At 35.7% G+C, this 13,900-nt stretch overlaps 1 protein-coding gene and 1 pseudogene across 1 annotated transcript in view; both read left to right on the top strand.

Moving 5' to 3' along the window:
- Nucleotides 1-13,900, top strand: part of TMED8 (transmembrane p24 trafficking protein family member 8) — a 31,932-nt gene that overhangs the window by 1,101 nt on the left and 16,931 nt on the right. The window lies entirely within an intron of this gene.
- LOC107516669 lies at nucleotides 6,874-8,673 on the top strand (annotated as a pseudogene).

Genomic DNA, 13,900 nt, shown 5'->3' with positions numbered 1-13,900 from the left:
TCGGCGACCTCCCTCATTCGCCAGGACCCACCTCTTCTTGTTCAGGAGACTTGTCTCCATTTGTACCCACGCAAGTTTCTCCGTGTACATTACTTAAGTGTCCAAAGGCGAAAGGGTCCATGGATCATACTGTTACCTTTCAGGCCTCCTTATGATCACCACACACGACGCAACTAAAAGGATGCTCTTTTGAAATACGAAAGGGTAAGGGGAAAGAACTGGTCTCACCAAGTAGCAAATCGAAATTAATTTTCCAGGTCTGAGATTAAAATAGGCACCACCGTTAAGTATAGCGGTAGAGGTGGTGCCATGGTGCGTAGGTTGGAGTCTGAAATTTCAGTCTACAAATTAAGTGACCTTGGGCAAGTCACTTCTCGATGTCTCAGTTTCCTCCTCTGTAAATTGCGGGTCCTGTAGTACCTAAGATTACTGGATTACAGGAGCCGCTGTGTGTGAGGGGAGTAACTTGGAGCCTAGCCCATGGTACACACTGTACGCTGTGGTCCATAATTACAAGAGTAAGGTCTGTTTTTGCTCACCTAAACTCCATGTGCTGGCAGAGTGTTCCTGGCTGTGTATGTTCCAGCATGGTGACTTTTCCTGTCTTTTCTATCCCAAATATCTCTCATCTCCTAACACTTTCTGTCAAACGTGTGTTACTTTCAAACATGTAATGGTTTTTGGTTTTATGCTTTCTCATAAATTTTGTGCTTTGTAGTAAATTGAAAATTGGTGGCATGTATTTAACATAGCAGTAGAAATTTTAAGTATAATTTCTAAAAGATTAAGCAAATAAACTCTCAGAAAGTCTCAAACATCTATTCCTTACATGTGTCAGTATTTATAAAAAAAAGTATTTAAAAAAAATGTTCCCTTTAGATCAGTGTGGGCTTATGGCAAACACACTCAAACATTTAAAATAGAAAGGTCTTAATAATAGTTTGGGAGTATATTGGAGGGCAGTGCATTTGTCTCTGAATCTCCCCGGCCCACTTCTAATTGGTCCCTGCATTTAGTTTTTCCTCCCAGGACATTGATAGAAACACTTACGGTTACTTTCTCCTTGCTCTCAAAAAGTGGGGTGAGTTGATTGCTTTTTATTTCATGTAGGAATTTATTATTGTAGCCCAGAGCAGAATCTTCCCCTTGAGGTATGCTTCGTTGCTAATAAAATAGTTAATAAAATAATAGTAATGATAGTTATAAAAACTGAATGCTTACTCTGTGCCAGGATGTGGAAAAAGATTTGTTATTTGACTTAATCCTGTCAACAATCATTTTCTCTCCATTTTGCAGCTGAGAGAGGTTAACTTATTTGCCCAAGTCAGCTGTCGAGTTTTTACTGTTTGTATGAAATTTACAGTACCTTATTTTTAATTCTATTGGCCATTAATCAAGTGTTAGTACTCCAGGGCAGGTTATGGTCTGCCCTCAAGATGCTTTTAGTTTGATGAGATGAAAATACCTCAGGAACAAAACCAATTCAAAACATATAATTGGGTGTCTTTTATTACACCTCTGGTGCTTACTCCTCGAGAAATCTGCTTGATGGACAAAATCTATTTTATTATCTCCTGGAGCCCTTGATGTTGTGTCCTAGAGGTTCCATAAATATTTGCTGGATTATGAGATAGTGTCTCAATGCGGAAATTTGAAGGAGTGGTCACGTGATTGAATTAGGGTTGAGACAATTAAGAATGTTCTTAGGTTAAAACAGTGATTCTCAACCAGGAGTAATTTCACTTCTCCCAGGGGACTTTTTAGTTGTCACAATTCTGGAAAGGGAGGAGGGGTAGGGGTATTACTGACATGTAATGAGTAGAGGCCTGGGATGCTGGTAAACATCCTGTAATGCACAGGGGAGCCCCGACAATGTAGGGTTTTCTAGCCCTAAATATCAGTAGAGAAACCATGAGTTAGAGCTAAGCTGGTTTTGCAATGTGGAAATTATACATTTAGTTTGGCTAGGAGTTGTATAGGGTTGGGGTAAACTTAAAAAACTGCTTCAAATTAGGAGTTTGTTTGATTTGATCTTTCTGCCACCTTTTTTTGGAAAATGATCCAGTGAGTAAGCAATAGAGGCCAAAAAAAGAATGGAATTGAAGGAGGTTTCTGTCATCCTCTTGGAAAGCAGAATAGGACATGAGGTTGGACATTCAGTAGTTATTGAATTAAAGGTTTTGATTTTTCAATGTATCTTATTTCTTCAAAGCAGGAATTTGCAATTATCCAAAGTACCTACGATTTTTTTTTTTTAAAGTATTCTCTGCAGAGAATACCTTTTGAGTATCTTCATTTTTGTTAGCTCAGGTTCTGGTAATAAGAAAGGTATTTATGTTCTTCTGACTTAAGCTCTGTGATGGTCATAGTGTGCTTATTTTATGAACTATAATTATTTTTAATAGGGACACCTGGGTCCTTCAGTCCCCAAGAGGAGAGATCACTCTTGTGTAGTGAAACTCTCTGAGGCATACGTGTCACATCACTTAAAGCAGGGTCCCCGCCCGCTTTGGAGAAAATAAAGGGCAAAATCTATTATGACTCTGAAGTCAGCAGTAGAACTTGGTTTGGTGTCTGTGACCCTGAGATCTATCAATGCATTTAGACATTAAAGACTGGAAACATCAGGTGAACTTGTTCATGATTCTTATATAGGACTTAGAGCAGTGCAATAAATCTTTCTGCAGTGATGGAAATGTTACTTTTCTGTGGCTCTTTCATTTTAAATTGAAATTTAAAAATTTCTGGCTACATAATGGAAGGAACAAAAGGGTAGAAGTCTATGACAAAGAGCCCTTACGGTTTTTGGTTTTCTATTGCAGTTTTATGTCAAAATGGTATAAATTTGTTTGCTTGTGAGTTATTTTTTTTTCTAACGGCAGTTGTGTGTTTATGGTGTTGAGATAGCCAGTTAGTCCTGTCATAATTCAATCAACATACAACCTTATGTTTATAATCTGACAACTCAGGAGCATGTCCCAGTCGTAAGGGCTGAGGAGAAATTGGATCATATGGTCTCTGGATTTAGTTGGAATAAAAATTCAGCCAGTTTCTTTTGAAGCCTCTTGAATCTACAACCAAATAGCCTGCTGTTGGTTCCTCTGTACTTGAATCTAAAAGCCCATGCTAATTATCTCTGCAGTCTGTTTAGTGAAAGGGAAGTCCTATGAGACCTGTTCTAAAGAACTCTGACCTGATATTCAGGTGCTTTAGAAAAATTTGCTTTTTGGTGCTTTTCGTAGATAAAGTACACAGTAAATTTAAATCTGTAGCATGACCAGAATGTCTATAACCATATTCTGGTAACATAGAAAGAAAACTAATTTTAAAAATTGTAAAATATAAATTGTTTTAAGGAAGTTTCTTTTTTTCTTCTCCTTTGCTTTAAAGGCCATCAGTTATAAACTGAGTTATTCTTGAGCTTTCATTTGCTCTTCTCTGTTAATTGTTTTTAAGACCTTGGCCACAGGTGCCACGGTCATGATTTTCGCCATGTTAGAGTATACATTTCAATATTATTTGGTTATTATTTTTTCTTTAAATTGACGTTTAAAATTTTGTTTTATTCTAAATAATATCTGTGATATCATTAGCTTGATGTATCAGTTTTTCCGAATATATATTAAAATAAATACTCATTAAAAAAACATTTTCCCACATACAATCTAAATTTGCAAAACTTGTCCTAGTTTCTTTGGTCTCTTTTAGGAATATTTGTAGAATTGGTCTATATTTGGCTGACTATTAAAAGCTCTATATTATTAAAAAAATTGGCTTTTGCTTCTTGATAGTATTCTAAATTTCACTGAATAAATTTAGGAAACTTAAAAAGCTGTGTTTGTAATCGTTTTCTCTTTAAAACAGGACTGTATCTTTCATACTTTATACTTCTGGAAATAAACTTATGTATTTCTTTCTGCTTTCCTTATTTCCTGCCTCTCTGAATTCAATTACAAGTTGTTTTACCAGTAGTTCTTACATCATTTAGCATATACCTTTAACCTTAAAAATCAAAATCAATATCCCTTTTCACTTTTTTCTGCGTACATTAAGCTGTTAAGATGCTATGAGAAGTGGCTTTTAACATATGAAAAATGTTCATCCTAACTCATAATAAAAGAAATAAATCATAACCACACTGGATAGTTCGATACCTCACTATGTTGATAAGGGTGTGTAGAAGCAAACACTTTCATGCATTGCTGAGGAGAGTGTAAACTGGTACAGATGCTATGAGGGCAATTGTCAGTACCTATCAGAATTACAATATATACCTTCCTCAATTGATTACTTCCAGGAATTTATAGATTTACTCATGTGCCTGTTTAATGACACATACACAAGGTTATTAAAGCATTGTTAAAAGATTAGAAAGGACATAAATGTCCATCAATAGGGAACTATTAAATAAGTTATGAAATATTCAGCCAATGAAATATTCATCAGCTGTAGAAAAGAATGAGGAAGCTTTTTATATATAGTTATGCAAAGATCTCTGAGCTATAAGTGGAAAAACTGCATAGTAGCGTGTCTAGTATTTGTGTAAGAAACACGTGTTTCCACACAAACACATACACACACCCCTTTTTTATATGCATAAAATAACTCTGGAAGACCACACAAAACCTAATATTTGTTGCTTTTGGAGGTAGGGACTGAGATGGAAGGGAGTTTTCTTTGTATGTTTACGCTTTTTGAATTTTGAATAATGTGAATATGTTACCTATTCAGAAAATACAAACGTGTAATGAGATTCTTCACTATGTTTATATTGTAAGTCACAGCCATTCTGTATATTTCTATTGCCTTTCTGGTCATCAGGAACTGACTTTTTCTGGGCCTTTAACACTCAAATGAATTTTTAATGAAATACAGGTTGTAAATTTCCTTAGGGATTAATTTTATGTTATTCTTTAAACCCACTACTGTCTTCCGTTATTTTTGTCCCAGTTTTATTTCTGCCTAAAAAATCAACCTTACTAAAGTCTTTATTATGATCAAAGTGACAGGATAAGTCAAAGGAGGGATAGAACCATTACTTAGATAAACCGATACTGTTAGCCAGTGACAGAAAGAAGGAAGCCTTTTTAAATTTCTCTTTTGTTTCCATTTTATTCACTAAGGCATCTTCAAAATGAAAAAGGTAAAGAGGCAATGTAGGTTTCTGATTTGAGTTATGGCAGACTAGGTGATTGGGATCAGTTCTCCCACTGATGACAATTAGAACATAATCGTCAAAATACAAACATCTGCTTGAATATCCTGGCAAGCTAGCCAGACATTAAATAATTACCAGGCAATGGTCCATGTGGGGACAGAAGTATAAAGATAGAGTTCCAGCAGTGAGAGTCCATGATGGGGCTCCTTTCTTCTCTGAGGGCGTATGCTGGATTCCTGAGTCTGGAGGCAGAATGGCAAGACTGTGAAAGTGCCTCTCTGGACTGAAGCAACAGGGTTAATGTTCAGGACCAATAAAGCAGGGGAACCCTGGTGAAACCCCTTTCCTTTGGGTTAGGACCATGGGTTAGAAGTAAGGGTAAATTAGAAGTAGGCCATTGCAGGGACTGCATCTCAGCTTCAGAAACGTCTAAGTTTATGAAATTGGATTAAGGTGACCCCAGAGTACTAATGACCTTAGGTCTATATGGGAGAAGCAAAGAAAGGCAAATCTCTGAAGGATTGTTTTAGGCTTCAAATTATTTCTGCAAACAGTTTTGTGAGAACAGTTTCTGCCACATATCAAAGAAGACTACATGCATGAGAAGAGACAATGTGAACAAAAATCAAAGAAACAACAGACAGTGAAAATGGATCCATGGGGGCACCAGATTCTGGAGTTACCAGATACAGATTTAAAAAGTTATATCATGTTTAAGGAGAGGAAAAAATTTGAGAAATTTGGCAGATAATTTAAATTTATAAAAAGTAGAATCATATGGAAATTCTATAACTGAAAAATACAGATGAAAATTAAGAACTCAATTGATAGGTTCAGCAACATGTTATACCTGAAGAGAGAATAGAGAACTGGAAGAAAGGTTAGAAGAAAATATCCAGAAGGAAATGTGTATAAAATGCAACAATGGAAAAATCAGGAAGGAGACGAGACAAAGAGGATATGGTGAGAAGGTCTAACATTTGTATAATTGGAGCCCTAGATGGTAAGGAGAGCAAGAATGGACAGAAGCAATGTTTGATGAGATAATAGCTGTAAATGCCCAAAACTAATGAAATGCACAGATTCAGGAAGCTCTATGCATCTTATGCAGGGTTAAGTACAATGAAATCTACAGGTATACATTAAGTTTAAACTACTTTAAAACCCAAACAAAGAGAAAATATTCAAATTAGCTAGAGAAAAATTACAGTTTGCCTTTAAAGGACTAGTAATTTGACTGATAGCTGACTTCTGCACAAAGCAGTAAAAGAAAGATTATCTTTAGAATAGTGAAAGAAAATAAATATCAATATAGAATATTTTTTCAGTGAAAAGTCTTTAAGAATGAAGGTGGAATAAAGATTTTCAGACAATCAGATGCAGGATTTATCATCTGCAGATGATTGCTACAGGAATAACTAAATCAGAATCAAAATGATCCCAGATGAAAGAAGATTGCAATTTAATATCATTAACATAGATGCAAAAAGTCATCAACAAAACGTTAGCAGACTGAATCCAGCAATATATATGACCAAGTTGGGCTTTTCCAAGAATGCAAGTTACTTTAACATTTTTTTAAAAAGTCAATGTAAATCACCATTTTAATACTCTAGAGGATACTAATTATCAGTTTAATTAGAAGCATTTGGTAACATTCAACCTCTATGATTCAAAACTTATAGCAAACTAGGAATAAAAGGAGACTTCTTTAGCATACCTACAAAAAACCTATAAGAACATCAAACTTAGTGGTGAAATTTGAAAGTTTTCTTCTTGAGATTGGGAATAAGACAACGATTCTAACTCTCACCACTTGCTATTTATCATTTTACTGGATGTTCTTGCTAGTACAGTCAAAAATTATATGGGGAGTAGCAATCCTGTTTGCAAATGTAGAATAGTAGAAATCTATTTGCAGATGATAATATGTACATGGAGAATCCAAAAGAATCTACTGACGAATTATTAGAATTAATAAATTTGGCCAGATTGCTGGATACAGATCCAACATGCAAAATTTCATTGCTTTTATATATGCCAGCAACAGAGTTAAATTAAAATATTTACCACAGAGTAAAAAAATTAGGAATAAATCTCACAAAATGTATTCAAAACCTTTCTGCAGAAGATTATATAATACATTTTTGAGAGAGAGTAAAGAATACATAAATGGAAGGATGTACTATATTCCTAAATTAGAAGGCTCGATATTGTGAAGATGTTCATTCTCCCCAGTTTGATTTATAGATAAAATGCAATCCCAATGAAAATCCCAGCAGAGTTTTTTGGGTGGAATTTGACAAGCTGGTTCTAAAATATATGCAGAAGTGAAAGGCCACAAATAGTAAAGACACTGGTAAAAACAAGAAGATGGAAAGATTTTCTCTATCAGGTATCAGGATTTGCTTTAAAGCTTTATGCAGTAGTCTCATAGGCCTTAGAAATAGGATAAATGGCTAGAAATGAAATCTTTGATTTGCAACAAAGATTATAGTGTAGAGTGGTAAGGAAAGAATGGTAAATGTTGCAGGGACAATTGAATATCCAAAGAGAAAAGAAGAAAAGAATTTGATCCTTGTTTCACCATACACAGGAAAAAAATCAACTCTAATTGCACTGTAGATCAAAATGTGAAAGGCAATACAATAACCTTAGCAGGGATCAGATAGGGGAATATTTTCTTGATCTCAGTGCAGGGAAAGACAGTAAACAGGACACACAAAGACTAATAAAGGAAAAGATTGATAAATTTTAACTGTATTAACATTAAGAACTTTGGTTCATCAAAGGATACCATTAAAAGGAAAAAGGTAAACCACAGAGTATAAGCAGGTTGACAAACACATATAGTCGACAAAAGACTTGTTTTCAGAACTCTTATAAGTATTAAAAAGACAATCCAGATTTTGGCTTTTGGCTCAGAGGATGACGCCAAGGTGCAACTTTCTTCGGTTGTCCCTAATCCAGGTTCCTCTCATATCAGCCTCCTCCACCATGCTGCTTAAATTCAACCCTAATGAGGTCAAAGCCATACATCTAAGGTATACTGGTGGGGAAGTTGGTGCCATGTCTGCCCTAACCCTTGACACTGTCTCCAAAGAAAGCTGCTGCTGCTGACATTGCCAAGGCAACTGGTGATTGGAAGGATCTGAGAATTACAGTGAAACTGACCATTCAGAAAAGACAGATCCAGATTGAGGACCTTCTGCCTCTGTCCTGATCATTGGAACCCTCAAGGAACCACCAAGAGACAGAAAGAAGCGGAAAAACATTAAGCACAGTAGAAGTTCAGTTTTGATGAGCTTGTCAACATTGCTGGACAGATGTGACATAGATTTTTAGAGAACTCCATGCAACCATTAAGAGATCCTGGGGACTACGTAGTCTGGGCTACAATGTTGATGGCTGTCACTTCATGACGTAGATGACATCAGCAGTGGTGTGGTGGAATGCCCATCTAGTTGAGAGCTACAAAGGACAATATTTCAATAAAGGATCATTTGACCAAAAAAAAAAAAAAAGTAAATTAGGCAAGAGACTTGAACAGTTACTTTACAAAAGAGGATTCCTAAATGGCCAGGAAAAATGATAAGTCATCACTGATATGCAAACTAAATGAGCATAGTAGCAACTCCAATGGTTATACAATTCAGTGAGATTCAGTGAGGATTCAATATGATGGTGCCTGCAAAATGCTTAGAAAGTAATTGGCATGTAGTAAGTGATCAGTCACTAAGTCTTGGCTATAATAATAAAGATCAAAGTGAAAATAGGGTATCCATCTACTTTAAGTTCAGATTTCTGGACCTTGTCAAATTCTATCCAGATATTTTGGTTACAGTTCTTGGTTACAGGCAATAGAAACTCTGGCTGCCTTAAACAGAAAGATGATTATTGGAGAGATGCAGGAACCTCACCACATTGCTAGAAGGAGGGCTAAGTAGACTCTAGAGGCTAAGTACCCACAATTTGGTCAGGGCTCTTTGGCTGCCACTAGATGAATTCTGTCCCCCTTTTATACCACTCCTATTTCAGATTCTCCATGGTGATATTTTAGGTTTGTGCCTGTTTCCTAACTTCCTGGGACTGAAAAAAGGATCTTCCATTCTTACTTCCATTGTGTATTATTATAGTGTCATTCCTCCCCAGGAAGAGAAAGTTGAGTGTTTGAAAGCCAAAATGTTGACAGATGACTACTTACATCTGGAGTCCTGAAAGAACCTGCACGTGTAATTGTGTGTTATCTTTGAGGAAAGTCAGGGACTTGAAATGAACCTATATACCAATTATCCTAAGAGAGAAGAGAGAGTAGAATCTAAAATCTTTAAACCCTTAAACTTGATACAGCTTCTCAGTAAAGTTCTGGAATATATCACAGATGGTTTGTGAACACTCAGTAAAGAAAATGAGCATTGCCAGGAGTTGGCATGAGCATATTAAAAACAAATTTGTCCATCTAATTGTTTTCTAATCCAGTGCTCTCTGCTTTCTCAACTGTCATCACCATTAGGTCCTCCCCATCATGTGAACTTCTACAAGGGCCTCCTATCTGATCTGGTAAAATCCATCCTATCTGCAGCTATGGTAGAATTCTACCAAAGAATACAATTTGACCATATCATTTTCTAGCTTAAAATTCTCCATCACCTGTGGGATAAAGGCCCTTCACAGTCTTTCTGGATAGACTGAAAGCTTCATGTGAGCCAGAACTGTGTCTGCTTTAGTGCATCATCTTTACTACCAGCATGGGGCCAGGTACTTGTTAGGAATCCGATAAGTGTGGAGTTAAATTGATGGAACCTGTGTTTCTTGGCTCATCTCTCTGCACTCTTGCTATACTGAACTGGCATGGTATTTTATTTGTTTCACTAATGTTTATTCTTTTTTATATTTCTCTGAAATGCTTTCAAATATTTCCTTTTGTGTGTGTGTGTATACAATACAACATTAATTATAGGGACAATATTATACAGATCTCTAGAATTTACTCATCTTGTATAGTTGAGAATTTATACCCATTGATTAGCAACTTCCCATTTTCCCCTTTCCACAACCCCTGGCAACCACCATTCTACTTTCTAATTCTATGAGTCGATTGTTTTAGATGGAATGAATCCATAATACATATGTATGTATATGTGTGTGTGTGTGTGTGTGTGAGAGAGAGAGAGAGAGAGAGAGAGAGAGAGAGAGAGAGAGAGAGAGAGAGAGAGAGAAGTTTTACCTGAACTGTGGTCTCTAAATACTTTCTCATCATTAAACCACAGCTCTAGCGAAATGGCCAATTCCAGGTCTGGGGCAGGGCATTTATGAGCTTGGAACTTGTGCTGTAAGCAGGACTCCTGGGGTCATGTTAAAAGGACACAGAAGCCAGCTCCAAGGAGCTCCTGGTGGCTGAAACTAAGAAAATTTGAAACGCATAAAATATGTTAAAATTATTTTACTAACACTTCTAAATCACGTTTCTATTACTTCGAAAAAGTAATCATTTTATAGAGATTGCTACGAGTCTAACTCAGTATTCTGACAATTTGGAAAGACTCGATCTTTTATCCTACCTCTCAGAGTAACCAAATAGTTGATGTGGAGAATTATTTTTTTTAGGAAGAATTCTAACTAATACATTTAGAAAGTGCTAGAATTAGAAAAATGATTTACCAGCCTCTAATGAAATGGTAGACCTGTTTTCAACAATGATCATGAACGGATGCTAAAGCCATTAGAGGAATTAGTCTGAAAACATGAGCCCAACAATCAGTCTTTACATTAGTAAAGTTGTGATAAGCATTTGTTACACACTTCCTGATGTGATGCTGCTATAGGAACTACTTGCACTATGTCTGGAGTATTCTTGCAAGAATTGAACCTGAAGCCTCTAGGTCAAAACTGCCCAGTAGAATTTTCTTTCATGATGAAAATGTTTCTGTGCTGCCCTGTACAGTAGCCACTAGCAACTTGTGGCTTTTAAATACTTAAAATATGGCTAGTGAGACTGGGGGACTGAATTTTACACCTTATTTAATTTTCATTAATTTAAATTTAGCCACACGGACTAGTAGCTATAGTATTGGACAGCACAGCTCTAGATCTATGACCAGTTTCCAGGTAATACAGGGAATAGAAGAATCTGTTAAAGGACACCGTGAAAATGCAATCAGCCAAATTCGGAAGGTGGGAAATTAATTTTTATTTCAACAAATATATGAAAAACAATGGGGTAAAGACATAGATTAAGAGACTTAAGATATATATAAGATAAATTTAGTATTTGGTCCTTATTTGGATCCTGATGCAAACAAACCAGCTGTTAAAAAAAAAATCTGTGAAACAGCTGGAGAAATTTGAACATAGACTGGATTTTAAATAATATTATCGAACTGCCAGTTTTGTAGGAGAGAGACTAATACTGTATGTTAAAAGTCTTTAGAAATATATTCTAAATGGATATAATGATATATGGGCTTTGCTTTAAATAATCCACTGTAGGTTTGGTAGTGGGGCAAGGAGATCCGGGATGGATAAAACAAGGTGTAAGTTGTTGAAAAGATAATGATACATGAGTCTTCATCCCACTATTTTCCAATTTTGTGTCCATCTAAAATTTTCTTAAGTTTTTACGCAGTAGTAATTAATATAATTAAAATGTATAAAGAGTAACAAGGGAATAATTTATTCAAATTCAGAAAAAGATATGATTGGTAAGGGGCGTTACGCAAAGGACTTCTAAAGTACTAATAATTAACCTAGTTATGAGTACACGGGTATTGGTATTAATATTTTTAGCTGTGTGTTTGCTTTCATGGAATGTTTCATGTGTATGACATATTTCACACTAAAAAGTAGAAAGAGCTTATTGTTAGGACATATAGGAATCACACAGAATCCAGTTGCAGGAAGCATAGTTGGACCTCATGGGAATTAGAAAGTGGTCAGGCAGCCTCTCTGCGTCTGTTTTCCTTCTGGGCCCTACAGTTTCTCATTTCTTCTTCGCTTGAATGCATCATTTTCATGTCCAACAGTTGTCTTCTCTGCTTAATCATTTGCTTTGATATGGCCTGTGAAGGCTTCTTCTAAATGGCAGGCTCAGTGCCTGACTCCACTGAGGCTCTTCAGTCTGTTTTGGTCTCTGAAACCAACTTCGGAGCTTTGGGAAGAGAATGGGACTGGCATTTAGGGAGGTGGTCCCTCAATACCAATGAATGAACTATGCCCGCATAGTGTAACCTTGGTCACAGGGCTTGCGGCTTCCAAGGCTGTGAACAGGGCAAATTCTTAAGAAAGGGTTGAAGGTACCTATAAAATGATGTCATTGTCTATATAACAGTGAAAAATTTGAAACGATCTCTAGCTTTAACAATAGAGGCTTGGGAATTGGTTGAAGAAATTACAGTATAGCTTATGGGATAATATGCAGCCATTTAAAATTATGATATAGCCCCTTTTTTATTGACCCTAAAAAATGTTCATGAATAATGTTCAATAACATTTGGTGCATGTCCTTTCAGAAATATAAATATATAAATAAAAGTGTATTTAAAAAGTATATATGTATATATATTTGTACCGAGCCATAGAATGAGTAGAAACAACAAAATAATGAATAATTAATGAAAAGCTGTATTTTGGAGAATCCTGAGCTAGTGGGTATTATAGTCCAGCTGATCAATTCATGACACTATATTGTCCATGCCCCACACAAAGTTGTTGTCTTGGGATGGTGAGAAAACTATATAAATATATAGATGTACATACATATGTATACACACACATATATACATATGTATGTATGTATATAAATATATAAATATATTTCTGAAAAGATATGCACCAAAATGTTAAGAATGATTATTTTCGGCTAGTGAGATTGTAGTTTTTTTTTCTTATCTGTATTTTCTGATTTTTTTTTCTACACTGAATATTGGATTATTTCTATATTAAAGTCTGGAAGGGTAAATGAAAAATGTCTATTTAATTTATTCTACAATGAGCAAAGCATATATTAGTGTAATTTCAAAAAGTTAATTTGAAATAATATGAATATGTAAAGTCCTGCATTTAAGTTAAAAAGTCAACTATTTTCCAAAAAACTGTTTCAAAAGTAGAACATCAGAGAGACTGGGCTTGGAATAAGTTTATTTTTATAAGCCCTAGAGATCTTGATTGACTTATTTAGGACAACGGGGTAAGTTTTCAGTAAAAAATATCAAATGCCCTGTAGGATACTGTGTCAAGAAATATTGTGTCCTTATTAAGAGATTATTTCAATGTACTCTGCACGGATTAGAACACATCTAAAATGTTGTTCATTTTAGCTCCTTACTTTAAGTGGGGCAGAGTGGAACTAAATGAGGCCAGCATAGTCAGAGATCATCTAAGGGATGATTGAGAGGACTGGAGATAGCCTGGGAAGGAACCTGCAGGAAATGTGATATCAGGCTATAAATATTTGAAAGGATATTGTGGAGAGGAGTGATCGAAGAGCAGAATTTATTAGGAAGCAGCTTTTACTTAGGTCAATATAGGGAAGAACTTTCTGTCCTCTGTCTCTCATTGAAAAAGGGACTTTCCACAGTGTCAGAGACTAGGGAACATTCGACAACTGTTTTAGATTCAGTTCCTGTGTTGACAGATATAAAGAAAACTTTACTTCTTCAGTGTTTCTTCTTTATTCTCACACTGCTACCACACTCCACAACTTCTGACACCAGATGTGTGGGTTTTGTTTTTTTTTTTAACTCA

This window comes from Rousettus aegyptiacus, unplaced genomic scaffold, assembly GCF_014176215.1.
Source record: "Rousettus aegyptiacus isolate mRouAeg1 unplaced genomic scaffold, mRouAeg1.p scaffold_m13_p_3, whole genome shotgun sequence".
NCBI classification, from domain to species: Eukaryota; Metazoa; Chordata; class Mammalia; order Chiroptera; family Pteropodidae; genus Rousettus; species Rousettus aegyptiacus.
The sequence above is the reverse complement of the archived record's forward strand: the minus strand, read 5'-3'. Positions and strand labels throughout refer to the sequence as shown.